This window comes from Propithecus coquereli, unplaced genomic scaffold (genome assembly GCF_000956105.1).
Source record: "Propithecus coquereli isolate 6110/MARCELLA unplaced genomic scaffold, Pcoq_1.0 Scaffold2, whole genome shotgun sequence".
Taxonomy (NCBI): domain Eukaryota; kingdom Metazoa; phylum Chordata; class Mammalia; order Primates; family Indriidae; genus Propithecus; species Propithecus coquereli.
The window spans coordinates 2,711,072-2,717,071 of record NW_012144966.1 but is presented as its reverse complement, the minus strand read 5'-3'; positions in this window follow the sequence as shown (position 1 = coordinate 2,717,071).

The following is a 6,000-nucleotide window of genomic DNA, read 5'->3' as shown; positions in this document are numbered from 1 at the left end:
TAGTGGTGATGGTTACACAACATTGTGAATGTATTTAATGACACTGAATTGTGCACTTAAAAATGGTTAAAATGGTAAACTTCATGTTATACATATTTTTCCATAATAAAAAATGTTATTGTACTTATTTATTTGTTTACTTATTTTTTTAGAGACAGCGTGTTGTCCAGTCTGGAGTGCAGTGGTGCAATCACAGCTCACTGCACCCTCAAACTTCTGGGCTCAAGCAATCCTCCCACCTGGGACTATAGGCGTGAGACACCACACCCAGCTAATTTTTAAATTTTTATTTCTGTAGAGACAGGGTCTCACTATGCTGCCCAGGCTGGCATTGAACTCCTAGGATCAAGCAATCCTCCCTCTTTAGCCTCCCAAAGAGCCAGGATTACAGGACTGAGCTATTGTGCCCAGCCTAAAAAAAATTTAAAAATATATAAACACCATTCTTTTGTGGTTATAGTCTTTAGAGTTGCTAGTCTTTTAATGGGTTGTTTCATCCAGTTTTTCCGCAAGACATCCTAGAACTCATGCCATGTATAGTTGATTGTTATAAAGAAGATCATGTTTTGCTAAAGGAACAATATTATTATTGGGAGTTACATTTAAGAGTACATGACCAAGGAAGCAGTATTATGTAAATTGCAGAGATGACCAGAAATATGCCATAAGAACCAAGACACTGCAATAATTCTCATGGCTTGGGACTATGTGTGTGTCCCACAATAGTCACAAACAAAGAGTCAGTAGGGACAGGCAGGGCATGACTCTAGACACCCACTAGGCAGGGCTGACCATGTGCAAGGGAAAGAATGGTCTGCCTCAGTCAGAGCAGCGGGACAGGGAATCTGGACGGGGAGCTGTGGATAGAGGCTTCTGATTGAGGAGCACGGTCCCACTGGCTGGGCAGGACGCAAGGGTGCGCCACTGGTAGAGGGTGGAGTTAAGGATCTATGCAGTTTCACAGATCAAATGCTCAGAAATAGGGTGTCTGGGGAACCTATCAAATGACTTAATAGTATCTATAATATATCCTCTAATCTGACAATTTGTTGACGGAATTTATTCCACAGAAGTAATTGTTTAACACAAAGATGTAACTATTAATATAAACATTTTTATAGCAATAGTGCTTAAACTAATGAAAAATTATGGTTAACCTAAATGCCTGATAATAAAGAAGTCCATACAGAAAAATAATATGTAGCCATTAAAAATGTGGGAGAATGTACAAAGGCATTTAAAGGTGTTTACATTTTTGTATATGCTATAGACTGTTCCTGGTTAGATAGTGTTCAAGTCCTATTCCTGCCTATGTAAGTATTCCACTGGAAAAAAGAAAGGAGATTGCACTGCCAAGTTTTACATCTGAAGCTGTCTGTGTTACTCAGAACTCCCTTTGGTTGTGAAGTGAGCTCCCAGGGTAAGAGAGGTCCTTCTTTTGCTCATTTTATTGCATGTTGCTAAAGTGTTTTATTACTTTTGTATATTTTACAGAAATAATGCTCTTATAAGTGTTGCATGAATGCAGAGGCAAAAGACTATATTAAAAGTTTGCTTCTACTATTGCAGAGGGGCCCTGTTCAATAATAAATACCACTTTTATTCATTCATTCTTTTATATACATGTGTGTGTGTGTGTGTGTGTGTGTGTGTGTGTGTACATACCACATTCCTGTTGAATCTTCATTCATTCATTGAACATGTACCATGTGCCTAGCTGTGGTTTATATGTTGGAGATTTAACACCTACGAATCTCTGCTTGCACGTGGCTTACATTCTACAGGAGGAGGGTGGGGCAGATCGCCAATAAGTAAACCACACGTGATTATAGGTAGTAATCAATGCCATTAAAACTGAATAGGAAAGAACAAGACCGGACGGGTGTAGAGTGCAGCTGCTGCAGAATACAGTGGTCTGGGAAGGCCTCTCTGAGAAACATACGTGATCAGCCATGTATGTCAGCAAGCTTGGAAGAGTATGCCTGTGATCCCATGCTTTACACTCCTGTTAAATAACAAGCTGTGCTATTTCATATGATTTCATACATGTGTTAAGGTCTGGACAGATGCAGGTGGTGTATTATTGAGAAGAAACTTTAAATAAATGTCATTCTCTTCACTCTATTGTCACCTCCAATTAGATTACTTTGTAATTCACACAAAAGCTGGAAAAAATATTATCCGGTCATTAGTTTGGATTTTACAAAATGAACTTTAAAATTTCTATGCCCAGAAAAGTTCTAGCATTCTGCTTTAAGTGTACTCAGCCCTGAAGCCATTGGCCCAGGGTGGAAATGCCTGACACTGGCAGGGGACATGGACCACAACATCTGTATGTGCCTGGCCAGTGCCAAGGTAGCTGCTGCCCTTCCTCACCCATCCCACACCAGGCCATATAACCAGGCCAGGTTTGTGCCAGCTGCTCTGCTAGAGACTACACTGTTCATTTTATTCATCCATTCAAGAAATACTTACTGAGCTTCTGCCATGTGCTAGGCTCTGGGGATAAAATAGGAAACAAGACAAAAATCTCTATGTGCAGAGAGCAGAAAAAGCAGACAATTAAATAAGCAATTACAATAAATCATGACAATGTTATGATGAAGTGCTGGAAGGACATGGCTCAGGGGCCCCTCACTTGGTCTGGAGGTGCCAGAAAAGGCTTCCCAGGGAACGTGTTATTGTTTGACAGAAGGATGGGGAAACAGGGCTCCAGGCAGAAGGGGTGTATAAATGCCTGGGAGTTCAAAGACTGCATTGTGTGAGGAACTGAAAACTTACGATGGCTGGAGCATAGAATGCATGGAGAACGGTGGGAGAAGGGAGTCCAGACACATGTCTGTTCTGTTTTCCCATCATTTTTTCAATAAAAATATTTCTGAACCTATGCTGAAGTAGACAGAATAATATAATGCACCCCGTGTCCATCACCCAGCTTCGGTCATTATCAACTCATGGTCAATCTTGTTTTGTCTACACCTCTCCCATTGCACCAACTCCATGGGTTATTTTGAAGCAAATCCCAGACATTGTATTGTTTCATCTATAAACATTTTTGTATTCATTCTATATTTATTTTATCTCCAACTCCTCATATAGTATCTTCTCATGGTAGGCACTCAATAAATAAATTCATTTGTTTGCTGAACCAATAAAGAGTTTGGTGGAAGGAAGAAAGGCAGGCAAAAGCCACACGATGAAGGGCTTTGCCTGCCGTGTTGGAGTTTGGGCTCTACTCTGTGGGCACTGGGAAGCCAGTGCAGGGTCTTGGGTCAGGGAGTGACAAGCGGTCACTCTGCCTGAAGTGTGGAGGGAGAACTGGAGGTGGCAGTTGCACCCACAGAGAGGTTCTTAGGAGGTTGTTGTATAAATCTGGGCCACCCGATTATAGCCCATGTACAGACAAATAGGGAAAGAGGAAGGGAAGTGGACAGGGAGAGAGAATATAGGAAAAGAATGAGTCAGAGAGAGATGAAGGGAAAAGTCTAAAAGAGGAGGGTGCTGAGAGGTGCTGAGGCACTGGGCACAGAGCACCGGGGACTGAAAGGCTTTTACCCCTGGTTCTCACTGGGCCATGCCAGGCAAGTGCCTGCCGAGAGGGGGATTGCCCATTTCCTGCCAATTCTCTTTGCCTCAATGGGTAAAATGCCAGCAGCACTCAAGGGAAGAAGTCTGATTTCAACATCTGATCCAAGGAGGAAGGGAGGGAGGGAAGGAGGGAAGAGCAGCAACAGTAATTCCCAGGGCCGTGTGAGTATCCAAGGAGCATCAGACAGTGTGGGGGGAAGGGAAACCTAGACAGGAAAAGAGCTGGCAGGAGCCAGGCTGAGGGGAGAGAAACTCCAGCCAACTGCAAAGAGGTTCAGGGCCAGGTCCTCTCCCCAAAGGAGCTGGAATGAGGACAAGTACCAGGGCTCTGGGCAGAAGACCATTGTCCCTGGCACATCCGAATGGTTTTTAATAGAATGCCAGCCACTCAAGGCTCCCAGAGACGCTGGTGGGGGTGGAGGGCAGCCACTCTGTTCCCAGCACACATTGGGCTCCTGGTGCGAAAGTCACCTGTTGTTCCTAGCACCCCTGCCAGACTTTGAGCCTCAGGGCCTTGGTAAAACAGATCTTGCAAGTGGGTAGTCTTTAGGACCCAGTGTGGCCGTCAGGGGACCAATATTTGAGATATCCTATTTTCTAAACCAGCAAAGTCTATAAGGTTTCATTACCATCATTTGTTTTAGGGTTAGACAAACATGGGGCTGCCTCTTGTCTCTGAGCTGGGTAGTATTTCCCTACATACAGCCGCCTCCCACCCCACCCCTTCCTCTATGGTCCAAGGGGAGTGAGTCCTTGCATGGTTGGAACAGTCTTTGTCCATGTTTGTTTATTGCATGGAGTGGATCTCCCACAGCCCCCCAGTGTGGATAGGTAGGATTTGGCTTTCTTCATTTTTTGCCTGGACCAGCAAGAGCTGCCACCTGGAAGTGCATTTGCTTTGCAGACTCCACTTTCCCCTGGGCGGTGGCTAACTTTTGACTGGGGTTGGCAGATCCATTTACTGGGGTTGGTAGACCCTAAGCTGTGTTCTAACCTAGTTTTCATCAGCAGCAAAGGTAGATTTGGGTTGGCTATCTGCCACCTCTTCTGTCCAGAATTAGGGGCTTGCTCTTTGTGGGCCCCCGGGAAGGTCTGGACAGTGCTCTGTGGGGCTCAGTCTCCAGCAAAGGAAGATGTCCTGACCCAGTTTTTGTTACTCACCCAGGGCCCATGGCGAGATCCATGGACAATGTATTTTTGGCTTGTTTGGGATACAAATTGAGAAGTTTCTTCCAAACTTTTTATGGTGACATTTGTATTAAAAGAGAAACCAAGAGAACAGTAAACTGTTTACAAAAAGTAAACAGTAAACAAACACTCTAAGGAAGGAGTTGGCCGATGTCGTTCATACTCTCTCAGCACAAAACTGCACACATCTTACCAGAAAGGGAACAGTCACCCTAAGCTTATCTTGCTCGGGAACGTTGGTCACAATCGACTGTGCACTTTGTTCCTGCATGAGGGACAGTCTGTGACTTGGCAGCTTCTGGGGACTTCAGGCTCCATTTCATGATTTTCTTATTTCTCTTCCTGTCCTTCCAGATGCTGCCGGATCAATCAGACATGAACCTCTGCTCTCTGGTCTGGGCGCCTGTGCTCAAAGCTGGTGTTGCTAATGGTATGGTACAGTAATAGCTCGTCATGCATTATTAGAGAATGGTTCTAGGTAAGAACATTTTTTCCAAAACATGACAACTTAATTCTTGAAATTTATAGGTTGTAGCCATTTTTAAAAGAAAGCTTTCAACAATATTTACTCATTACTCCAGTTAACAGTGTGGTCTGGAGTGTAACTTAAATCTCTGCTAATGATAACTTAGGATTGCTGTTGGACACTTCTGATACCATATTCTGTCCATGCAAGAAACTTAGCCTGCTTTTCCCCGAATTCCACCAAATTGCCTCCCATGCAGCCATCTTTGTCTCTGCTTCTGTTTGTTAAAGTTTAATAGTTTTAGTTTTGTACCAATCTCCCTTTAGTAGGAGGGAGATTCTATAACCCCAGATATTCATAGAATGAGAATTTTTAGAGCTAGAAGGAAATTGGAGCCTGTACAGTCTTTGATTGTCACCAAGGGCAGAACTGTAGGTTACCAAGGAAACCAAATAATCCAGTATTGTTTGTAATACTAAGTCAAAACTGCTCTCTGTGCATCTGAAGAAACAAAGTACCAAGAGTTTGTCACAGTTGCCATTGCTGACGTCAGAGTCTTTTCAACTTATTTATAGTTTATTGTTATGCTCACTGCTAATCTGGAACCATACCGGGGAAGGGAATACTACCGCACCCAGATTTTGGCCCATCTACAGCAATAGTAGGTGTCACAGCATTTGGAACGAAGTTCCGTCTCAGAGTCATGTGCCTCTTGAATCAGTGCTGGATCCACCCACGGATGACCTCGGGCAGTTGGG